Below are 26,711 nucleotides of genomic sequence, written 5' to 3'. Positions count from 1 at the left end.
ATGATGGCCCTAAATATATGTTGAGTGTCACAGGAAGAGACATCTGCACCAGGTGGAGGAGGAACAGAAGGCCCCCTTACAGTACTCCTATCAATCCTCCTGCATGGCACCTTACCACACTTTGGCTAAGATCAGACTCAACAGGCACAGTAGCCACCGTAGCCACACATCCATGATCAATATCCTCTCCCTCCCCCTCCCCTGTCCAATATCTGTTGTATCACTGGAATAGGTAGGCATAGGCCTACAGGCTGTGTCCAGTGGAATTGCAGGGGATGGCTCTATGTGAACCTTAGTGTCAGATTCAACCTCTGCACCCCATGATGGCGGCTCTGTTTGGCCATCATCAGCATCATCATGGACTGCTGACACTGACATCGGGTGGCAGAGGGCCCACAGTTCTGCTGTCATGATCACCTATGATGAAACACAACAAACAGAAAAAAAAATAATACTAACAGTACTATATTCCAGTATATGTTAACAAACTAACAGTGTTGCCACTAATACAGACAGTACAGCAACAAACACAACAGGCCTGACATCAACATCACACACTAAAATATTTATTTATATTGTGCAGCATTACTGACATAACAACTTTGGTTTACCATCTGCTGATGGGATTCCCCTCTGCAAGCCCGATGGTCCCGCAATAAGTGAAGCAAAAGGTAAGGGCTACGTCATCACATGTAACAGTAACACAGGCGGTAATGTTTTTACCCCTTTATATGTCTATTAACTATACGTTCAACAAGAATGTGACTGACAACTCCAACCTAAGCTAATAACTGTAGCAATCTCCAATCCCCCCAAAATAGATTCATGTTACACAAAGGTAATGTATTTATTTTCAATTGCTTTACTATGCAACAGTATTCAACTGTTGAGATGCCAAAGCCTACTTCAAAGCTCCTCTTAGGATGTACTTGCTGTTTCCCTGATATTGGCCAGGAACAATTCATTTAGTGTTAGTGGGGGTTTCCTAGCAGGTTCTCCCCTAGTAACCATCTGGTCATGTCCCACTGCAGCTGCTCTCCTCTGAGCTGATTTGATCATGTCAGTAATCCTGTGGTGCACCTGCTCTTATGTTCTGCCATGGCCACGCATGGCATTCAAATCAACCATCTGGTGCCAAATTTGCATCTGCCATGCCATATCTCCCTTGTTTCCATTCCAGTAGAAAAGCACCATGTTGCCTAAAGGAATCAACAATCACCTGGTTCTCACTATCAGTGAAGTGGGGGGGTCTCTGGGGACTGGCACACGTTTATGGCATATTCCTAGGTGTCCTAAAATAAAGCAGAAGGATAATACACATAAGTATCACATAACTACAAAATAACTGTTTCCAGATAAAACAGAAAAGCTAGCCACTCGTATACTTCTCAACTTCTCAGCACAAGAAATTTGGGACAAAGACTGAAAAAATGGGGGGACAAAGGCCCAAAAATAGGGACATATTTTAAATATTACTCTTATAAGCTTAGAAAGTTGCTAGAGTAACAGGATTAGTTTTAACATACATGTTCTGAAGGATTTGAAGTCTGAAACTCAAATGTATGTCATTATTTAGTGACTTCAGTCCACAGATCATCACAGTAATTTGTCAGAAAACACAGATTTTATGAGGAACAGACCAAAAATATGAGCCAAAAATCTGGACATTCTGCAAAAATCTGTACAGTTGAGAGGTACCCACTGGAGAAAAATAAAGCAGTCTAGACATGTGAAATATGAACAACAGGCAGGATGCAAAACAAGGAGAGTAACAGTAGCAACATATCATTGCTTGTGCCTTAACAGTAACTCACCTTTGTTCCCCCTCCCAAAATAATCTATTCTTTTTTGTGCCATAACAGTAACTCACCTTTGCTCCCCACAAAAGAACAGTCTATCCTTCTCTGTGCTATAAGTAACTTAACTTTGCTCCCCCAAAAGGACAGTATGTCCCTATTTGTGACATAATAGTACCTTGCCATTGCTCCCCCCAATAGGACAGTCTATCCTTGTTTGTGCCATAAGAGTAATTCACCTCTGTTCCCCTATCAGAGGAATTATCCCTGAAACATTTGTACATATTGACCACAGAACATTCCATTATCAGGTATTGGTAACCATATATACCTGTGAAATGGTTTGACAAACTTGCTAATGCCATCAGTACGCTTGCAAGTAATGCATATACAGTGGATATAAAAAGTGTACACACCCCTGTTAAAATGCCAGGTTTTTGTGACATAAAAAAAGAGACCACAATAAATCAAATAAATCATTTCAAAACTTTTCCCACATTTAATGTGACCTGTAACCTGTACAATTCAATTGAAAAAGAAACAAATCTGTTAGGGGAAAATATAAAAAATAAAAAATGTACAATAAGCTGGTTGCATAAGTGTGCACATCCTAAACTAATACTTTGTTAAAGAGCTTTTTGCTTTAATTACAGCATTCAGTCTTCTTGGATACACACCTGCCATCAATTAAAGAGACTCCGATTAACCCTAAATAAAGTTCAGCTGCCCTAGTAGGATTGTCCTGACATTTACTCAGTTGCCTGCTACAGCAAAAGCCATGGTTCGCAGAGAGCTTACAAAGCATTAAAAGGATCTCATTGTTGAAAGGTATCAGTCAGAAGAAGGGTACAAAAAAAATTTCACAACATTAGATATTCCATGAAACACAGTGAAGACAGTCATCAAAAAGTGGAGAAAATATGGGACAACAGTGATGTTGCAAAGAACTGGATGTCCCTCCAAAATGAATAAAAAGACAAGACAAAAACTGGTCAGGGATGCTGCCAAGAGACTTACAGCAACAATGAAGGAGCTGCAGGAATTTCTGGCAAGTGCTGGTTGTGTACTACATGTGACAACAATCTCACATATTTTCCATATGTCTGTCTTATGAGGTAGGGTTGCAAGACAGAAGCCATTTCTTACACAGGAAAACATCCAGGTCTAGCTAAAATTTGCAAAAGAATACATCAAGTCTCCCAAAAGCATGCAGGAAAATGTGTTATGGTCTGATAACACCAAGGCTGAACTTTATGGCCACAATTCTGAAATGTACATTCGGCGCAAAAACAGCACTTTGCATCACCAAAATAACACCTTCCCCACGGTGAAGTATTGTGGTGGTATTATCATGCTTTGGGGTTGCTTTTCTTCAGCTGGAACTGAGGTTTTAGTCAAGGTGGAGAGAATTATGAACAGCTCCAAATACCAGTCACTTTTGGCCCAAAACCTGTGTGTGTGTGTGTGTGTGTGTGTGTGTGTGTGTGTGTGTGTGTGTGTGTGTGTGTGTGTGTGTCAAACAGGGATAAGGCACCCATCCTGTGTTTTGAGGGGGCATTAGAGCAAGAGTTCAAATCCAGATCTATGTAGACATATCTCATGTAAGCAATCATTTTCTTGTGCGTATGTCATACATCAGTTACCCTAATTTCAACTACTTGCCCCATTCTTTTCCTTTTTTTTTCCTTTTCTGTCTTAGTTTGTCTCTCTCTCTCTCTTTTTTTTTTTCCTTTGGCTAGTGTTTGCTTAATGTGGCACTTAACACAAACATGGTAAAGCGGAGTTCACAATCTGGATGACTGGACCACCCAAGTAGTAGACTGGACCCAGATAGCCAAAAATAGAAACTGCATACATTCTATTAAATCTATGGGGACCGTGCAAACCTGCTAAGTGGTGTTGCGTGGCACTTAGATAGACCTCAGCAATGATTAGTAAATGAGGGAATGTCATGTAGCTAATCCTGTGGCAGCAGGTGTAAGTGTAAGGCAGGAGTATACATGGTTCTGGGTTCTACTACAGAGTGTGCAACCTTTTTTCACTGTTGTGGCATTACAGTTTATAGCAATGAACTGAAAGATAGAGAAGTATTAGTTCAACCTTCTGTCGGCAGCAGGTGTAAGTTTAGGACTGCTATGCACATGGCCCTGGCTTCAAATGCAGGATATTCCATACACTTTTACTGTTGTTTCACTTCCCATTATAGTCACCCTCATTTATAACACTGGAGATAGTGGAGCTGCTATCAATTGTATGTATAAGGACGAGACACTAGTATTGTATCAGTTATTTATTTATTTATCTATGTATTATCACATTTATTATCAGATGTATGTGGGTACACTGTGTACTATATTCCTGTAAGTATAATACTGCTATCAGCACTGGCATGGCCTTCACGTCTACCTAAGACATCCAAGAAGCTTGCAATTGCAATTATGTAATCACTCACTGCTTGGCACTGCTGCTCTCCACTTACCATCGTGCAAATGTGGTGCTTGGGGGTGTGCACTGCCAAACAGTGTGCACACTCCAGTAAATGTGAAAACTGAATTTGATGGGGAGTATCAGTCTCCATTGCTCCATATCCATGGTAGACATGGCAGGCATTTGTAGGGAAGGTGCCAGGTTTAGGGCACAGAGGTGAGGTGTCCAGGAGTCCAGGATATTTATTGGACTCCTAGTAAAGAATCACATTTAGCATACATATCCCAAATGCAAAAGCAAGTATGCATGCATTAGTGTGTAGCACAAACCAAGAGTACAATATTAGACTGTATTCAGAGTTTGTGGGTTCAAATACCACACTTCACATCTATACAATACTCTTACAACTTTCTCCATGGTAAGTAGCTTTTTTAAATATGAAATTAATTTGTGCAGTATTTTTTAAAAAATTGTACTGTTTTATACTTGTTACTTACTTTTGGTATTTGAACCCACAATGTCTGACTACAGTCTTACACCTCAGACATGTACCGGTAGTGGGTATAGTCTCCCTGCAAAAGCCCTCACCTGTGGAACTTTACAAGGAGTCCAGTAAAGATTTTGAACTCAACACCCCATGTCTGCACCCTAAAATGGGCACCTTCCCTTCAACAGCAGACATGTCTAAGCAGAGAGAACAGCAATAGCTAATAATGATTGACTGATAATTCCTGCTATCACATTTACTGGTAGTATGCAAACCTGAGCAATGATGCCAACCATGTTTGTGTGATGTTAAGTCAGCACCAATGGTTCCAAAAAGAGAGGAACATGTTTTTTTTTTAAATGGGAAGGTTAATATGACAGTTGGCAATAGTGTGAGGGTTGCTTGTTGCTAGAACTGTTAGGTGATTTTACTTTGCAGACATGTACTGGGAACATACATTTCATGACCTGACACATTTTTGTTTTTGCTTTATACAGTGATAAAACTGTTTTTTACAATGTGAGATTCAAACCCATGCATAAGAGACCAAACATTTTCTTCCACAGTGGGGATTTTACATTTTTGCCACAGAAGAAGTGTTTTTTAGATGTAGTCATGAATTATATGTAAATATACATGACAGAGTGAGGGGTTAGCCATGCATGTGTGTGACTTGACACAGTCCTGATTTATACATTCATGTATGTATGAATCTTATAGGCTCATAGGTTTGTAGATGTGTGCTAGGCTAATGGCCCTGGAGCCTTTACAAGCCTAGCCATAGGATTACCCTGGCATCGTGCCACCCGATCTTAGTTCACAGTGCCTCTATCGAGTAGAGCCATTGGAGTTATCCCCGGGGTGAATTTTCTATTTCCCATCCACTCATCAAGATTTCTCTTAAAGAGGGTCAGCAAGGTGCTCTGCTTGACATGTATGGGAAGTTTATTCCATACAATGGGCAGTCTCTGGGTTATGAACCTATCCCTCCAGTACATTCTTTTGATTGTGGTAATGAGGTTGTGGTCTCTGGAGTGTGTAGTGCGGGGGGAGTGTGATTTCTTTAGATTTTGCATTTCTAACAGAGGTGGTCAGACATAGCTTTGTAAGTCAATCAGAGATCACCTCTAAGTAGGCGATATGATACAGAGAATAGCTGTAGTTTTTTGAGTCTGTCCATATGGGACAAGTGTTTAAGGCCTAGGATCCTCTTTGTGAGGTACTTTTGTGGCCTCTCCAATTGTTGCAGGTGTCTAGTGAGGTACATGCCAAATGGGGCATTGTACTTGATGACTGGCCTATTGAGGGAAGAGTAGACGGAGGCAATGACCTCTTTCTTCCTGGATGCAAAACCCTTAGTAATGAGATGTGCCACATAGAAGGACTTTCTGACCACAGTGGCAATGTGGTGATCAAAAGAGAGGTTGCTGTCAGCCTGTGTCCCCAGATCTCTAATAACACCTTCTGTGTTCAGCGGACTACCATCAATGTGGTAATTCATGGGAACCATGTTTTTCCCAAAGGGGATGATGACACATGTTTTGGCATTGAGCTTAAGGCCATGGTTCTGACACTAATCATTGGTCTCAGTGAGGCCATTCTGTAGGATGTCAACATTACTTGAGGAGTTAATAATAGTTCCCAACTTGCAATCATCTGCAAACATTGTCAGCCAGAGTCCCTTCGTGTTGGCCTGGACTTCAAAGAAGTAGATACCAAAGAGGAGCAGACCCAGGACCAAACCCTGTGGGGCTCCACTCCTGACTAGTCATCAGTCTGACTTGGAGACAGCTACTGTCACACTGTGGATTCTATCTGTGAGTCAGTTTGCAACCCACCTAGTGATATAGGGGTTGATGCCTAGCTTAGTGAGTTTTTCTGTGATTCCTGAGTGGGGAATGGTGTCAAAGGCCTTGGCCAGATCAAGGTAGGCTGTGTGAACCACCTTGCCTTCATCCACAGCTGTGCTGACTGACTCACAGAAGTTGACCAAGTTAAGCAGGCATGATCTATCCTTGACAAAACCAAACTGTGTGGGATCCAGAGTTTGGAGATTCCCTATATCCTTGTTTATTAGGTCCATGATGATGCATTCCATAGCTTTGCATATCAGTCTCATCAGGCTAATGGGGTGATAGTTCCCCGGGTCTGTAGTCACTTCTCCTTTGTGGAGAGGGATGACTGTAGCAGTACACCATTCGGTAGGGACAAAGCCTGAGGAGAGGCTGTGATTGAACAGGGCACACAGGTGAGGTGAGGTGAGGTGTTATTGAACTCTGAAGGCCATCTAAGACCAGATAGCACAAGTATAATTACAGAAATATAGTAGTCTGTATACCTTCAGTCATACATATAATTGAAATGAGCTCCACTGCTATACATACTTATTGTTGTTGTTATTTATAATTATGTTTAACTTTTCTTATGTTACATTTAATATAAAGTGAGATGGAGCAACAATAAAAATATTTGGAATTTGCTGTATTAGAACCCAGAACCATCTGTATTATAGCCCTACACTTACACATGAAATGGAACAACAATACAAATATTTGGAATTTGCTATATTAGAACCCAGAATCATCTGTATCATAGCCCTACACGTATACATGCAGCCACAGAGTTAGCTAAGTAACAGATGGACATTTCCCTATTCATTGTTAACTTCTGTGTGTTAACTGCCTAACAATGCTGCATAGCATGTTTGTGAGGTGCCCAACAGAACTGATAGAATGCATCCATTGTGCAATTGTCTACTGTCTGCTTTTTATCTGTAAGTGTTCTAAACCTGCAGGTGTTAGGAAAGGTTGCTAACCACTGTGTAATGTCGCTAAGCTGTGTTGTATGATGGAAAGCAAAAAATGCAACAATGTATCCTTTTTGAAATACAGAATGTCTGCATCCTTTCTGATTCGTGTGCAGGCTATTACTCACATTTATGTGATGGTAAGCATTGTCCAAATGAGACAAGCAAAGTTAAATTTGTTTTAGCATTCTGAGTAGTGTTTTAGGTTTCATCCTTATAAGACAAAAGTAGGACTTGAACCTTGATTTACAGATAGTATATGGTGTGTGGATTGACATGTTCATCAGATGTGCTATTCACACAAGTGTTTCACAGATGTAATTGATGTATTGGTTATCAAAGAAGTACTTTACATGACATTTATCATGTTTATTTATTTCCCGTGTTTGCACTCAGCCATTCACTGTTCAAATACTGGCATTAAAAAAATAATAATAAAAAAGAAAAAAATCTCTAAAATAAACAACACTACAAAATGTGCATTAATACACACGAAAGATTTTTACACAAGTCTGTTTTTAAACTCTCACACCAATGAACTTTCAAAACAGAGTAATGGTGTCTTATCACTCTTTGCCACAGAAACAGCCTTGCAGCAGAGAATATAAATCAATGTGCATACAAGCAAGTGAACATCATTCACAGTATTAACAAGACATATGACACTTGTACACTTCTGAGTTGTTTTACATATATTAATTTCAGATGTAGTGCAATGAGTGATCAAACAACCATTTATGACTATTGTCCGGAGGAATACAGCTCTGTCTCATATTTCTGTGTATGTTGTTCGGTCTTCTCTTATCTAAGCAGTAATCTCAGACATGCAGTCTGTGAGGCATTTTGTATCATTTTCCTTAAAATGTGTGAGGATAGTAAATGGCAATAATATACAATTTTCAACAAATGCAGGGGAGGTTGGTAGTTACTGAACAGGAACTGTCAAATGTGTGCTGCTTACTTACATTTAAAACCTTGATTCAATTACTTCTGCACTTTGTAACTCTAACGTGACTGACACAACCATTGGAGGTAAGGGAGTCTGAATTGTTGTGTTTTCCTTCTCCCTAACAGTAATCATCACAGTAGCAATCCATTAATGACAAACACAGAAGGAGTATTGGCACTATGTTTACATGTGCCACACAGAGTCAAGAATTTCTGATTCAGCAATTCTAGTGAGTTCTTACATCATTTGCACCTTCACTGTGCTCACAGGCCTGACTCTACACTACAGAAAGGGAACCATGTAGCTAGGGAACCTGAAGGTGAGGAGACTTGTTTATGTGGATAACACAGAAGAAGATAGCTATTACTTTGGATTTGTCTTCACAGCAGACTACTGATATTGATAAGATATGATTGTATTTTTCAGTTATAAACTGGATATGCTCAAATGTCACTTGGAAAATATTTTTATATATGCGCTAGCAAATGCTACTTTTATCTGTATGCACTTCTTAGAAGTTTACTGATGACAAAGGCATTTTTGTCAGGGCATTTTACTTTCTCAGATGCACAACTTTCATCACAAGTGTTACTTTTACAATCGTTTCTGTTTACAATATTTTATGCTATTTCAGTGAAATGAAAAAGTCCTATATTGTTAATGGCACAGGGGTGTTAGCCTTTCAGGATGGTCCATTTTTGGTTTCCTATTTGGGTAATATTGAAAAACTACTACTTATGTGCTAAACCTAAGCTGGACTTTTATTTATGTGATATTTATGTGTGTTATCCTTCTTTTGAGTGTTATGTTACCTAGGACTACGGCGCCCATGCATCCCAATTCCTGCAAACCCCTCTTCAGTGACCCTGAGAATGATGTAATTGTACTAGCATTAAGTGATATAGTGGCTTTCTGCTTGAGAGAGGCTGGGGATATGTCAGGAAGAATGCAAATCTGGCAGCAGATAGTGGACAATGTCAATGCTGTTGGGGGCTGCAGGAGGACATATAGCAGGTACATCATAGGGCCACAGATATGATTTCATTGACCCAGAGGAGAGCAGCTGCAGTAGCCAGTGAACAGATTGCTGATGGGGGGGCTGCTACAGAGCCACCACTGACACCAAATTAAGAACTCCTGTCCACTGTCAGGGATTCAGAGAGCTGAGTGGAAAGTGTACAACAGCATGTGATTGATGTTGGTGCTGCTGCTGTTTTAGGGAGGTCAAGTATGTCCCAGGAAGAACTTCCAGGTAGGAGTTCCTATGTCAATTGCTAAGTATTTCTTGTATAGTAAAATATTGATATGAATACTTAAGTTTGTTTACCAATTTTATTTTTTATTTGGGGGGAAGACTAGTTATAGATTGATACAGTTAACAACACATTCTGGTTCATTACATATAGGACTGGGGTGGATCTGTCCTCCAAGTTTCTGTTAAATGTATTATTAATGGACATATAAAGGGCCAAACTTTTTTCACTCATATTGCTGTTAATTGTGATGATGGCATCCTTACCTTTTACTTAACTTTTTCCAGGACCATCCTCCCTTGGAACTGTGGAGTTATCTGCACATGATAAGCCAAACATTTTTATTTCAGTACTGATGAGCAGTTCACAGAAATATTTATTTTATCCATGTGTATGATGTGGGCGTCAGGACTATTTGTTTATTGCTGTACTGTCTGTAATAGTGGCACCAGTGTTAGTTTGTTAGCGTATATTGAACTGTAGTAATGTAGCTATTAATTTATTTCTTGCATTTGTTGCTTATTATCACAGGTGATCCTGACAGTGGAAGTGTAAGACTCTTTCCACCTGATCTCAGAGTATCGCCATTCTCTGATGATGATGGTGGTGGGCAAGCAGAAGCACAGCTGGAGGGTGCAGAGGTTGAATTTGACACTGAGGTTGACATTCAACTATCCCCTGCAATTCCATCAGACACAGCCAGTAGGCCTATGCCAACCCATTCCAGTGAGCCCTCAGTTACTGGACAGGTGGAGGGTGAGACACTTGATCAGGGTAGTGTGGTTACTGTGACTTCACTGCCTGTTGACTCTGGTCATAGCCAAAGTGTGTGCAAGGAGCCACACAGGAGGGCTGTTAGGGAAGGCCTGCTGTACATCCTCCATCTGATCCAGGTGAGTCTTTCTGTGCCATTTGACTTTTGTTTAGGGAAGACATGGAGGAGCAGGCATGTTTCAATAGGGCTTTCAAAGAAATGCTTAGCGTTGTAGATGCAGCCCAGGCTGACATGCATGGCTTCCTCTACTGCATTGCCAATTCAATGGATCAGAAGAAAAACACTTTGGAATGAGGAGTGCCTGTGATGGAACATCTGCTGGGAGGGGAGACGGCATCCATGTGGGCAACATCTACTGGGAGGGGGACAACATCCATGTGGGCAACATCTGCTGGGAGGGGGACAACATCCATGTGGGCAACATCTGCTGGGAGGGGGACAACATCCATGTGGGCAACATCTGCTGGGAGGGGGACAACATCCATGTGGGCAATGAGCAGTGCCTGTGATGGAACATCTGCTGGGAGGGGGACAACATCCATGTGGGCAACATCTGCTGGGAGGGGGACAACATCCATGTGGGCAACATCTGCTGGGAGGGGGCAACATCCATGTGGGCATAGGTTAGCCACATCATCTGATGTTAGCTGATGTGGCCACATCTGATCACCCTGCCATAGTGGTACTACTTCTCCTGCTCTGTCAGTTGTTGAGGTGTCCACACCCAGATGTGGCAGGCCATGGGATTGTGGTTCTGGGCATACTTGAGAGCTCATCCAGCAGACATCAGTCATGTTCAGGTAGCAGCAGTGCATCTGACCATGAGCGTGGGCATACCAGTGCAAGTCCTGGCAGAGCCAGTTCTAGTAGTACGATATGACAACGATGAGCTGCCACCTCTGCCATGCATGGATCACACCTGCCCCAGCATACCAAGACATAGTGCTAACACAGAGCTTGGCTGTGTTCTTGCAGACACTCAGCCAGTTTCACCTGGAGTACCCATACAGGCACACACTCATTAGTTACATGGTTCAGTCGTGAGGCTTAAAGATCACTCTGTATCACTGGCCATTCTATACTTTATTCAGATTCTGTGTGTTTTTCTTTCTTGCTCACACACACTTACTTACCTTTTGTGTCAGGCTATGCTTCCTGTCCCCCCTACACAAACACAACACCTTGTGCAGGTGATGATAACTGTGCCATATCCTTATTTTCTATCTTTTGGATTCAGAGATACATAAGCTTTGTGTCTTTTCCTCAGGGTGCATAGCTGACTTAGTGCTTAGTACTTCTGTGTTTGTGATGCTGTTTAGCTAATTGCACTGCTTTTTTACACGTTTTTATTTATTTATTTATTTTATTTTTTTATTTTTATTTATTTTCCATTTGTTGATCAGGCTAGTGCAACTGGATACTTCCATTTTCAGTAGAGACCCGGGGAGATAAGCTCCAATTATACTACTAATTAAGGAAAGAAAATTTTAACACATTGTTCATGGAGATTAACATAAAGAACTTGAGTGCAAAGTTTACAAAACAATACAGTACAACTAGAAGCATATTTACATAGGAAAGAGTTTGATAATCATGTAGAAGATAAAGAAAAAAGAACAGATTCAAACTAATTATTATGGTTGTTTTGAAGTATAATGCTCAATGTGAAAAAAACATAAACAAGTTAGCATATATACAAAGTGGAACATGTGCTCACAGCAGGATGATTATTACAGAGTACACTTACTGTGGTGGTGGTGCTGCAGTAGCATTGTCACATCACAGTAAGATGTTGTCCTGTTCGATTCCCAGCTAGAGCGTCTTCTGTGTGGAGACATCCATGAATGGGCGTACTTTCGTTGAAGGTTATGTGTCAGGGCCGGCAACTCGGCATGTAAAAATCTACTGCCAATCATTAGCGGACCAGAGTTCCACTGTGGCGACCCCTAACTGGGAAAAGCCGAAAGACACAATACTCAGTGGTAGTTAGCAGAAGAGGCAAGACTAGAATCAGAGTAACGAAGTTTTCTAATCCCACAATAAGGGTATTGGGAGGGAGGAATGCAGTAATGTTGTACAGGAGGAGTGTTAGTCTGGATTAGTACATGGGCATAGCCATTGTGATTTAAGGAGTACTTTTATTTGTCTTTTGAAGAGTAGTAATGAATCACCTGCTTTGGTGTAGGACTTCTGGATGGTTACTAGTAATTTATCTGCTGAGAGAAGGGTAGTAAGATGATTGTAGGGGGAGATAAGGCTACAGAGAATAGGAGTTTTACTGGGTTGATACAAAATCTTATGGGTGATAGTAAGTTGTTGAAATTGTAGATGGTTTTACAGTTCAAGCCATCCTAGCTGTTTATGATTTTGACAGTGGTGGGTTCAAAATGGGGAGCCAGTGGCAAATCTGGCAATGTTGTTATAGGAGGTTGCCAGTTTGTTAAGGTTGCTTTTGGAAAGATTAGTATAAAATAGGGGAGGCATAGAGGAGGGTAGAGATCAGATGGGTATGGGCAATGGTAGTTCTGGCTTCAGGGGTAAGGAAAGATTTTATCCTGTACAGGGAACCAAGTTTTATATTTACAGTTTTAATAGTTGAGTTAATATGTGAGTCAAAGTGCAGGTTGTGGTCAATTATTACACCTAAGAGTTTGGTGGTTGAGTCAGGTGCTATGACAGTACCATTGTTGGATATATCTGTGAGATCTGTTCAGGAGGATTTTAGTGTTGGGGTAAATAACAATAATTTTGTTTTTTTTTTGACATTTAGGAGGAGACATCGTTGAAAGAACCAGTTTTCTACTAAGTTAAATACAGTTTGGGTGATGGACTGGAGTTCGGATGAAGAGGCAGCACAAATTAATGAGGAGTCATCTGCATATTGTATGCAGGTATCTTGAGGAAGATTTACATTTAGATCATTAATGAATATAGAGAAAAGGAGACGTCCCAAAAAAGAGGCTTGAGGGACACCAAGGGTAATAAGGAGATGTGTGGATAGGTGACTGTCCCAAAGGACAGCTTGCTGTCTATTTTCTAAGTATGAGTTGAACCATTGTAGTGCCTGTGTGTCACGTGAGAGTAATTTGAGTATGTTTAGAAGTGTCTAATGGTTAACCATATTGAAGGCTTTAGAGAGGTCAATAAAGAGTGCAGAGGAAAGCATGTTGTTATTACGATGTTTGTTAATGCAGTCAAAGAAGAATAAAAGAGCAGTGGTAGTACTATGGAAAGGCCTAAAACCATGCTGACAGTCAGCTAGTAGATTATTTTGGAGAAGGTGATCAAGTAGTTGCTGGTAGATACATTTTTCCATAATTGTGGCTAAAGGAGAGAGTAAGGCTATAGGGCGAAAGTTAGAGAGTTTGGTTGAGTTACCACCCTTGTGAAGTGGGATAATGTGAGAGATTTTCCGGAGAGATGGAATGGTGCCTTCAGTAATGGTTCTATTAATTAGGATGGAAATGGGATAGGCAAGTACTTTTGCTGCAGTTTGCAGGTATTCAGCTGGTAGGAGATCAGCTGAGGGGGTACATGGTTTAAGTTTGTGAAGTAGGGTGTAGATAACAGATGTAGTAACTGGTTTTAAATGAAAGGTAGGGTATATCCTAGCTAATGGGGATGGGAGAGTTGAGCTAACAGTTGGTAAGGAGTTTGCTAGAGATTGTACAGTTTTGGTAAAAAAAGGTATTGAAAGCATCAGCAATCTGGTTGGGAGTGTTAAGGGAGAGGCCTGATGGGGTTGGTGTCTTGGAATGGCCTGGGTGTAGAAGTCTATTTATACCTGACCAGAAAGTTTCTGGTTTTTGTTAATGCTTTTGCTAGAGTTTAAAGGAGATGAGCAGGTGAAGGAAAATTCTGCATGGTCAATCTGTGAGCAGCAGAATTCCTGAGGCACTCTGTATTTACAGGTAAGTAGGTTGTGATGATGCAGCTGTTTGGTAGTTGAGGGATAGTAGAGTGAAAATGAGAGAAATATAGCTGGATGGAGGGGGAAAACATCTGAGAATAGTCTAATACAGCAGGAAGATTGGACAGTAGTTAGAAATATAGTAAGGGAAAGGTGGGGTGAGGGATGCAGCACAAGCCTAGGTTAGAGTGCCACCTAGTGGGAAAAAAGTAAAGTACAGCAAAAGGTAGCTGTAGCAGAGATAGCTGGTAGAGATGGCTAGATAATAGTCAATGGAGAGAAAATATGTTATTTATGGGGTAGAGAGGGGTATGGCTGCTGGAATCCTGCTTTGGTCACTAAATTACATACAACCCTAGGTAATTACAAAAAAAATTCAGCTTATCATTTAGGTCTAGGGAAGAACATACTTTCTTATTCCCTTTGGAACCTGGGAATATGTACTAGGGCAGCAGGTTTCTTTGGGCTGACTCTGGAATGGCTGAAATTAATTGTAAGGGGTCCTTAATGACCAGGCAGGTAGGTTTCCCAAATCTTAGTGCAGGAGAGGAGGTAAAAAGCTAGGAAGGTTAGAGAGAGAAAAAAAGTACAATTAAGTGTTAAGGCAACAGTAATGTCAGGTTTTCTCAATAACAATCAGGGTGAAGACACAGTTATTACAGTGATAAAAAGCACCTTGGATGCATACACCTTTTGAGAATGCTAACAAGTTTAATTCTGAGCTAGCACCTGAAATACAACTATGTCCCTATGTCCAATTAATACAATTAGTTATGTTTAGAGAGATGTGGTGGCATCTAATAAGCATGCAGTTCTATGCAGGGACATGAGAATGATGATGACTTAATAATGCATGTTTTAAAGATGGCGTTCTTTGTCTCCAGTATAATAAATAAGCTCCATTCAGATGCTGGGGGAGGAGCATTGCTACATCCAAGGAGAGAAGAGGATAATATAATAGGAGGTCAGGTTTACTGGCTAACATACCATGAGGCAGGAGCTTAGAAACAACAGAAACCATCAGTTTGAGTAAAATGTCACAGGTCTGAGCCAGTAATTCTAGTTACCAAACTATCCATACACCAAATTGCTAAAATAGCATTTGTTTGTGGGACAAAAAACGTCAAGTTAAGGCTTTGGTTTCCTTGGGATAAGATAAAACAGAAGCCTGGTTCAGGCACTTAGTTTTGTTGAGAGAAAATAACTCAGAAGGAGATGGGGGAAGGAAACAGTCCTACTTATAGCATTCTCATTAGTGTGTGTGTGCCACAGTCTTGTTAAAGTTCAGAAAGCTATGCTAGCTTATTATAGTAGCTGAAGTAAATTATAGTTAAGGTTGTTTCCTTATAATAACTGAGAAAACTGACGTATAAAGGACTGTAGTATAGAGGACCAGGTGGGAGAAAGACTTGAGCTTTAACAGACAGTAAAATCCCCTGGGTAACGTTCCTGAGGTAAGGTGTGAGTTTGAGGGATCCAGACCAGGTGGGGGAAACACTTTCACTTTAACAGTAATGAATGTAAATGCTATCTTTTGGTTTTGCTGTCTGCTTGGGATATGATCCTGAGGTAAGGTGTGAGTTAGAGGGTTCCAGACAAGGTGGGGGAAACACTCGCACTTTAAGAGTAATGAATGGAAATGCTGTCTTTTGGTTTTGCTGTCTCCTTGGATTAAGATTCTGAGGTAAGGTGTGAGTTTGAGGATGCTAACCAGGTGGAGGAAACAGTCATGCTTTAACAGTGTTGTTGTTGTTTGTCTTTCGGCTTTTCCCAGTTAGGGGTCACCACAGCAGAACTCCGGTCCGCTAATGATTGGCAGTAGGTATTTATGGAGTTGCCAGCTCCACGCCCAACCTTCAACGAAGGCACACCCATTCATGCATGTCTTTCGGAACATCACTCGACCGTGGGGAGGACATGCAGACTTCACACAGAAGGCACTCCCCGCACACCAGCCAAGAATCGAACAGGAGAACCTCTTGCTGTGAGGCAACAACGCTACTGCTGCACTACCGTGGATATTAACAGTCATGCATGCTTTAACAGTAATGAATGGAAATGCTGTCTTTTGGTTTTATTGTCCGCTTGGGATACAATCTTTTTTATGGGTTCTATTGTTTCTCAGAATGTTATATCCTATAAAAAAGAAGGAATCACAAAACACTGAACTGCCACTAAGAGCGAGTAACAAAATGTCAAATACTTTTCTCCTAGTAAAAAAGCTCAACATCAGTAAACCCCAGTTACACAACTGATATCAAGTGTCATCCTGGTAGTGGTAGTGTTATGGAAAGAGTCTTAGTAATACGATGTGCAGGGTTTGGGTTAGCACACTTGAGTAAGGTGGGCAGGGAAGCTTTATATAGATATATAAATATATAGATGTAGAGATAGATGATTATACAAATAAAATACCAAACACAAGCAGCAGCAAAACACGCAAAATACCAAACAGCATACGAAATAAACACCCTAAAATCACCAAACCAAAACAAAAGACACTGTGACATCCAACAAAAATCAATATACACCAAACCTCATCTAAAGTAAATTCTTGCCATAAAATCACTTAAATACACACGCTCAAAGCAAACCCATGCCAAGCTTCAACTCACATTTGTGAAGCTGATAGTATCCAAAATAATCAAAAGAAGTTGCAGTTCTCTAAAATGTTAACAGAAACTCCAACATACACACACATTCACACATACACACCACTAGTAACAAATATCATACTTAATGTCAAACTAGATGGTGTTAACCAATAGACCGGGCAGCCAATAGACTTTTTTGTTATGTAATAATCCGTTTAGTTTTTGCAATTTAAGTATCATTCATTTTATTTGTCCTCCCTCTGCTTTATAGGTATTTTATGAAAATGTATATCTTAGCATCATTTGCATGTTGTGACAGCAAAATAAATGATATGTTTGTGTTGTGATGCCTACAAGGATGTATATAGCTAATTACTTTGCTGTGCAATACTGATACATCTGCAAGTGTCCAAGAGGAGATTCTGTGAGCGTGTGTAGTATAAAACACAAGGCACACAGGCATACAGCTTATTGCTCTTTTTCAGTTGGAAATTGGTGCTATATGATTTCTAAGTGAGTGCCAGCAGTGAAATGTATCCCTTCTATGAGTTGCTCTAACCATGGAGTTGGACAATTTATGTTCAGAGGATATAGGGGGCTTGTCCCTGTCAAAAAATTCTTACATTTTTCATGCTTCAGTGTTTTGGCCATTATTTTCTGGAGTTTCTTATGATCAGAATTTTGTTATTCTGCATTCAGGTGTAGAACCACTATATAATATATTTATATTTAGCTGGCATCAAAAAACTAGCAAAAAAGTTAATTTACTTTCTTAAAGCATTACCATGTTTCACTTTAAGCTATATGCATATTTTGTTTGTATGCAGTTATTCACATTTCATACAGTTTCACAAAAGACAAGATGCAGCTACTTTTTTGTAGTTAGGAAGGAGATATGGCTATGGTACATGGGGTAAGAAAATAGAAGTATTTAAATAAGTCAGACCTTAAGTGACTATACATTAATGAAAATGTTTTTCTTACTTGTTTTCATAAGATGTTTACTCAGGTAGTTATCAACATTATTTTGATAGTAATGAAATGTATACTACTTTGTAACACAAAGAAGTAACTTAATTACCAAAGACTTAATGTATACAAGCAATCTTTCATGATATATCTTTGTTATAGATGGATGTGCATTCCGATATATAGCTACAGAATGCTTGGTATATACACATATGTCATAGACTTTGATCCACTTTAATTATTTATTATAATTCATGTATATAAGGAGACATTTAAAAGCAAATACAAATGAATATGTGACCATTTATTGATTGATTTGTATTTTTTTTCATAACTGACTTGATGGGATCATTCTAACAAGACAATTAACCATAATCCAGTGAAAAATAAAAGCAGTTATAAAGACTTATCAGACAAGTCACTTAAAATAAGCCATGAGCTTATATTTCTAAAATAACACAATGTTAATGACTGTCTGCATAATGTTAGCAAAAGTATTTATTATTTTTAGTCAGATTTTTAGCATACGATTATTTTCTAAACATTTCCAAAATAACAGGAATTTTCACATAATTTTGTAATTTCACACATATTCCTGTTTACTTGCCTAAAATAGACATCACTTTTTAAAAATGTGTGCATCTGTTTTCTTTTTCACAGATAAAATAAAACTTCATGCGACAAGGTACATCATTCCACTTCATTGGGCATTCATGCTTGTTCCATATAGCAACACAATCTTCACCCTCATTTTTGACATTTTGATAGTCATTCGGTTCACCTGCACACCAAAACCTGAAGGAAAGGTATACAAAAATATGCACCTTATTACAAAGAATCAAGACAGCACACCATAATTTGTCATTGCTTTTGTACTGGCAATGATGCACTTTATTATTGTTAACATGAATTCAGAGAACTAAGCAACAATTGCAGAGATATCATATTATCAGCAATTGGAATCAAAGCATTAAAAGTTTTTGTGATACAATTATTTCAAGAAAGTGCTCATTTTGGAAATTATGACTTTGGAAATATCCCACACATGTGCAATCCAGAAAGAAACAAATTGTTGCAAGTAAGCATTCTTAATTATATAAAATAGTTCATTAAAGATAGATAAATAAGTAGCTTTGCTACTGATTTTCTGAACACCTGTTAACCAGCTTGATTACAATGGAAAAATACAATCTGGATTGCCATATTGGCCTGTTGATATTATCTTGAAGTTAATAATAGTTTGTCTTTGTGTACTGTTTTGTATATTCATAAACAGATGCCATGAATATTTGAAAGCTAACTCCCCAAAAAATGTAATGTGGTTTGAAAGACTACTGTCAACAATTTAAAGTGACAGTAGAATTATTTATTCATTCATTTAAACAAAGACAAAGTAATACAAAAAAATTAATAATGCAAGGAAATCTGCATATTGTAGGAAATAGTCTTCGGTATCATTATTTTAAGGGTATTTTTCCATCAGGGTGAAATAAAATATATAGGGAAGTATAAGAATGGCATCAAACATAAGGCAGGTAACTGATCAAAAAGAAAGTAGTGCTGACAAGTTCTAGATATGGATTTATGGGCCTCTCAAACTTAGGGCAAGATTACATTATGCCAAAATTTAGAATTTTGTCAGCCATACATACAGTGGTCTCCAGTGATTTCAGTGCCAAGGATCTGTTGGCATCCACATTCAAGTAATCATTTATGAAAGAGGTATGCAAATGCTACCTTCTAATATTGTAACAAAGTATCCAGAAAAATATCCAGGGAAACTTCAAGGACCCCATTGAATATGTAGCCTAGAGGATAGCTGCACTGTATTAGAATGTTGAGTGTTTCTGCACACTTTTATTTTTCTATGACTGGAGAGTCACATAAGTCAAACAGGTTGTGAAAATGTGGTAGCAGTTAAAGTTGTACCAATAGCAGAGGACTTGTTCTAGTCACACATATTAATTATGGGACTCCATTAAAGCAACTACACATGCCTCTCAACTTTCCAGATTTTTACAGAATATCCAGATTTTTGATAAATATGTTTATTTTGGTCTACATAAAATGTGTGGTTTACTGGAAGATCATTAAAGATTAATGTCACTAAATAATGACAGATATTTGTGATTCAGATTTCATACCCCTCAGAAAATGCATGGTAATGCAAAACATGTTATTCTATCAACTTGCTAGGTTTATAAGAGAAATATTAAAAAAAAAAGTGTCCCTATGTTTAGGCCTTTGTCCCACCATTAATTCTGTCTTTGTACAGAATATTTGAGAGGTATGCTACAATAAAAGCTTTGCAACATTGCTTAACCTAGCAGGATTGTGTCTTGTACAAGTAAACCATTCAGCACAACTGGGTCCAGAAAAAAACATAGTATAATGAAGCAAAATGGAAAGAGTTTTTATTTTACAGCCTTATAAGTAATTGAAATCATCTGCCTCATGGAGAACCACATCATATGAAACATCTATGGATCAATCAGGCCCTTGAATTAGGAATGGGATTCCTATGTTTAATGCATGAGAGTTTTGGGGTAAGACTTTGGGTTCTAGTAGGGCTGTGGAGTTAGGTAGGGTTGGTTGGTAAGAAGGACTGATAATTTACTATGATCAGGCTGTCTGGTTGGTGGGATTTAGACCATTTGCCAATTAGAGCAAGTGACAGAGAATGAGTGTGTCTCAAGTTAGTAGTACTCAGGCACATGCAATGTATTTATTGTATAGTCTGTGTCAGCATTGCTTAGCTGGATGGACAGGCATAAAACAGGAAGGGAGAATAGAGTTGAAGTAGTTAAAATCTCTGTTGGAAAATAAAGAAGAGATAAGTTAATTAGAAGCTGGCAAGAAAAAAAAAATAGATTTGGTGGTGACAAGAAGAAAAAATGCACAAATATCTTGCAAGAAGTTTTATAAGAGAAAACATGGCAATAATATAATGAAATCAGAACCAAGAAAATGGACAACTACTGGATTAAAACAGAGAGATTAGGCAGACAATAACAGCTTTTTATGAGGATACCAAATGACTGGATGGATTTGATAAAAAGGACAGGAGAGGCGTGAGTCAGTTTCAACGTATGAGAAAATATAATAGAATCATAAATAGGAAATGGAGGGGGAAATTGGTGGGAAAAAAACAAGAGAGTGCTATACATGTAGTAGAAAACAAGAAATAATGCTAGATTAAAAAAAAAAAAACAGAATTGTAAAATATCTTTAGAGAAGAATGAAAGATCATCTATGGAAATGAATAATTTATGCAGGAAGGATAAATTAATTACCCTACCAATAATGCAGATGAGGGTAAGGGAACTCCCAAGAAAAGGGAGAATAATGAATCAGGGAAGATAAGAACAATGTCATAGACAAACGTGAATATCAAGATTATGGTGAATATTTATTTCAGGTAGAGTGGAGAAAGTTTTACCATCATGGAAACTGGGAATGACTTGTGAAGAGTTGGCAGTCTGTAGGTAGTTGAAGAAAACTAGTAACTTTCATAAAAAGGGTTGAGGTATTGCACAGAATATGAGCTAAGCTGATACTGTGATATAAAAATAGTCATTCAGTTGAGTGATGCAAGATGTTTTTGTTTTAATAATACTAATACTAAAAAACTAGGATCCATACATTGGCTAGAGGAAATGAACTGCAAGTTACAAATGGAGGTTTGTTGAATAGTGATGCCTCTGAAAAAAACTAGAATAAAAGAGCAGTACTAGGAGTAGATGTCAGCTTCATGTCTGATTTTGTTGATGACTAAAACATGAAAAAGTATTAGGTAAGAAGGAGTTAAGTTTATGTATATATATATATATATATATATATATATATATATATATATATATATGCTTGCATTTATTTATTTACTGGTGATTTTATCCTTCAAGGAGGCAGTAGAGAGAGTATTGACACAGTACAACTAAATCAAGACTTTTCTCAACTTAGAATGTAATATTAGGAAGACTTCAGTGATGAAAACTGTAAAATTCAGTGAAATGTTTACTATGAAGGCCAGAGGCCGTGATAATTAATTTAGCTGGGAATACAGATGAAATATAGTGAAAAAAGTAAGTTGTGAAGACTTAAAGGTCAAAATAGCAGGATATAATATGCATGCTGAGGATGTGAAGTGGAAAAATAGCCATATTTGAGAGGCCAGATGCATTTTTGGTAGATGATATTTAGTTATAGAGTGGAGTCACAGCTCTCAACCTCTTAGCACAAGAAATCTAGACAAAGCCTAAAATAATGGGGGAGGTCAAAGGTCCCAAAATAGGGACAAGTTTTAAATATTGCTCCTATAAACTTAGAAAGTTGCTACAATAAAAGGATTTGTGTTAGCATGCATTTTCTGAAGGGTATGAAGTCTAAAACTCAAATGTATGCCATTAATTTATAGCATTGGTGGTATAGTGGTGAGCATAGCTGCCTTCCAAGCAGTTGACCCAGGTTCGATTCCCGGCCAATGCAAGAAATCTGTTCATTTAACCCCGGGAATCATCTCTGTATCACTGCTGGACAGAGGCACAGCAAACTAATGGGTATAGTATTCTCATCCTAAGGGGTGGTGAAAGCCACACACACTCTGGCTAGGCTTATAAATGCCCTAGGGCAGATAGCCTAGTATGAACCTATGAACCTACATAGAGACTTCAGTCCTCAATGATTTACCAGACAATCCCACATTTTATTCATAAAACACCAAAAATAAGAGGCAAAAATCTGGACATTCTGCAAAAATCTGAACAGTTGAAAGGGAGTACATAATGAGGTATATACTGAGAGTGGGACTGGATTAAAGATGTAAGGCCTGCAAAAGATGTGTGTTGAAGTCAGATGGCAAGAAGTCTCAGTAAGTATTGTAGAGAAAAGTTGAGGTGATCACTGAATGTGGGGCATAGGAATTCCTGGGTCTATATATGTATTTCATGATACTTAATTTAAATCAGGAATCTATGACTCTAGATGGAGGGCAAACCTATGGGTGCAATGGCAGATTATTAATCAGGGTAAAAGGAAGATGGGGTGATGGATAGATGTTGATAGGGTTGAAACATGGGTAGATAAACTTTGGCAATATCGTAAGATGGAACTGAAGTATGAAAGGAATATGATGCAAAAGTTTTGTTCAGTGAAAGTGATATGGTAGAAAGGAAGGCAGATGTATTTGAAAAGATATGGAAAGGCTGGATATGGAAAGCATATTTATAATGTATGAAACAAGAGAAGGCTTCAGCTCAAGGAGAAAGAGCACATATGTAACATATTGGTATAGGACCGGGCAAGTTAGTGACCTCATGGTAAGATGAAATACGGTATCAGTGAGTTTTAAAAAATAGATTAGGACTGAGTGGAAGGTGAAATATGTGATATGACTTCCTGTGAATAATTGGAAAACTGGAGGAATAGAGAATACAGATGAATGACTTAAAGGGATGTGATGGATTTGGGCAGCACATCACCTATGTTTTAGTTTAGAAAAGATCAATTAAAGGTTTGCCACATGCAGATATTTCCATTAAAAAAATCACGATACGGTCATTTAAAAAATCAGTTGCTCTATCAGAAATGGCCAAGAACAAACTTCACTTAAAAATAAACTGAAACAATGAAATAAGTATTTCTTCAGGATATCAACCACCCTATGTTTGCATGCCCTATGTGGAAGGTAAGCCTTCCACACTCCATTAGCAGAGAAGTGGTAAAAGGAAGAACTCCCTAAAAATTGCATCAGATATCCCATACTTATCCCACTGTAGCAACCCACCATCAATATTACATACCATCAAATATTACATTTGATCAGGTGTTACTGAATAGCTGAAAAGTGATCAACTGATCATTGATCACCTGTATAGGAATTCCTGCTTAAATGGGATTGGAAGGAAGATTTTAAATTAGTACAATGCTTGCAGATGGTTAAGAAATTGGGATATTACACTGATGAGTACATAACTCTAACTCTACCAGACATAAAGAAAGAAAGGAAGCAGGTCATTTTGAAGAGGAAGATGTGGGAATGGAAGTTAAATACCAGAGCACAAAACATGATACCTTTTCAAATACCCATTAAAGGCTTAAAATTGAAATATGTGAGGATAGTAAACAAAAATAATAGTTATAGATGGAGTGCTATGTGGTGAAATTATGGATTAAAGTTATGAAGCTGCTCACTAACATAAGGATTTGAAAGAAAAAGCAACATGAAGAAGATATAAAGGAATATGAGTGGAGATATTGTAGCATTTAATGGGCTCATTACACCTAAGATAAAAGGGTTAGGACATATCCAAATTCCTGACATATATCTGACAGTGAAGGAGAACAGGTGTCTGATTCATTTATTTTTCTTTGCCAGCGTACTCAGCATAACAAACACTAGCTATAACCTCAGAGCTCATAACTCCATAAATAATTTAGATTCCTAAAACAAACTCCAATCTATGAAGCACATCTTCTCCAAGGTGGCTAACCAGTCCTGGGAGTCAATCTCAGCAGATCTCAGAAACACAAATCCCTACCATAAAATCACAAAACAAATATAAAAATAAAAATAAAAACTAATGCATCATTTGTTAAAAGAAACCAAATACAAATACCATTCTACCCACAACATCATCTATTAACTATTCCATGCTCTCCCAGCTCAAGTCAATTGATATAATCAAATGTTAACTCCCACAGACATTTAATTCTTGCACATTGAGCACATACTCTCTACAACTCTTCTACTTTACCCCCCAAAACCCACATTAACACCTCCACCCTGCTTCCGTACTTTTTTCTTCAATTTTTCTCTTCTATTTTTTTCTTCTCATAACCTGTCTTTACTACTCCCTGATACCTCATTCCCTTCCTTTCTCTTCCAAAATAAACATTATTCACGGTCAAAGAAGTGCAAATGAAGCAGTGATGTGAATACTATACATATTGAGTATAATATATTAACCTTATTATGTGGCTCTCTGTAAACATTGCACTGCTACCTTCATCCAAGGTTGTTTATCTTAAAATTATTTTTTCTTCATTTACTTTACTTTATTAGATTGTTATAGATTTGCTTTTACTATTTGTGCATTCTGTGCTATGCCTGAAAATGATCCATGCAGGTCAGCACTACCCTGGTTAGCAAGGACTTAATAAATAAATAAATAAATAAATAAATAAATAAATAAATAAAATGCCATATTGAAGAGGTATTGTGAATTGTTATTTATAGGACAGACGATTGATATTTGAAGAAATATTGACCGTACTTAAAATTAGAATGTATCAGTAAAGTGGTGCTTCTGGTAAGTATTGCAAGTGTATGTAGATAGATAGATAGATAGATAGATAGAGATAAAGTATTGAAAGTGTATATATATATATATATATATATATATATATTTATATATATATCTTGGGGTTTTTTTTGTTCATTTTTAGAAAAAAAAAAACTTAAAAAGGGAGAAAGTTACTTGGTTTCTTCAGTTCCAGTATTCCTTCCAGGATCAATGAATCCCAGAAAAACTTCTAGAATAACCAGTTGACTAGCTAGCACTCCATAGTTTCAAACACTCCACTGACATCTATTTTCTAATCCTAACTCATGCAAACCTACATTTACAAACATCCTCTCCACTACCAGTAGCATTGATTCCCCTAGCCTATCTTACCTCACTGTACTGCTAAATTGATGAAATACTATTTCTGCTCCATGTTTTCCTCTCTGCATTCTAGTTCTACCTACTATCCGAAACAATGTGAAATCTGTCTAGGGGTGCTAATCTTTTAGACACTGACAAGCACAAAACATATTTAAGCATTCTACCCAAGTTTTGCTTAAAAGTTAAACAACAGGCTAATACACTCAAGTGTACTAGCTTTTGATAGCAATTAATCGAAAAACACAGCATTTATTGTATTTTCCTGTCTATCTGAAAAAGAAACTTGAAAAAAACAAAAAAAAATACTATTGTTTTCCATACTTTCCTAATAGTTTGTTCCAGTGATCAGATTTTGCTGATCCCTGGGCTTTGTCTTGGTTCCTGTGTTTCTCCATTTTCCTTGTTTGGTCAGGGGGAAGTTTCTTTACTCACCAGTGAGAGTGGGGAGTACTGAGCTGCCTGTTTGTCCTCAGAGGAGTGGTTTAAGGCAGTAACTTGTAGTTTATTGGCCATTTTGGGTCATTTCCTGTCTTTTCTAGCCCCCTGCTATAAAGCACGCAGCACACAAGAGCAGCGGCGGTTAATCAAGGTTAAACTATTCGGGCTACCTAAAGTCCACTCTTCAAATTTTCCCTTAAAACAGCCTTCCTTGAACTGTACTGCTGATCAAACCAGCGTATTCTATATCTAAAAAGTTCAGCTCTACTTGATTCTTAAGTAGACTATTCTCTATCTGTAAAGCCTAGCACTTGCTCCTAAAGTATTTTTTTACTTTGACATAGCACTTTTATTATACATAGTACCCCACCAGCCTAAAACCCCTTTTTCGATCACCCACATCCCCCGGAGTCTTTTTAATGTTTTTGTCTATTCCTTTTAGCATGTCGAGGGATCAGTTGCTAGTGTCCTCTCCTGCTCAGCTGGTGAATCTGGGAATATTGGGGCAATGTTACAATTGCCTCATGTACACAGACAACCCTCTCCTTCTCCCACAAAACACAAATACATGCGAGAGATGCAACTATATAGCCAAACTGGAGGCTGAGCTCTCTCAACATAGGACTGGCAAGACCAGACAGGA

The 26,711-nt window shown here is 38.4% G+C and overlaps 1 non-coding gene across 1 annotated transcript; it reads left to right on the top strand.

Annotated features, from left to right (window-relative positions):
* Nucleotides 1-22,379: 22,379 nt before the first annotated feature.
* TRNAG-UCC lies at nucleotides 22,380-22,451 on the top strand. Its single transcript has one exon. It is a non-coding gene; the product is annotated as a tRNA-Gly (tRNA).
* Nucleotides 22,452-26,711: the final 4,260 nt, after the last annotated feature.

Source organism: Protopterus annectens, chromosome 8.part0 (assembly GCF_019279795.1).
Source record: "Protopterus annectens isolate FY-2018-M chromosome 8.part0, PAN1.0, whole genome shotgun sequence".
Classification (NCBI taxonomy): Eukaryota; Metazoa; Chordata; order Ceratodontiformes; family Protopteridae; genus Protopterus; species Protopterus annectens.
Note: the sequence above shows the minus strand (reverse complement) of the source record. Positions and strands in the feature narration are given on the sequence as shown.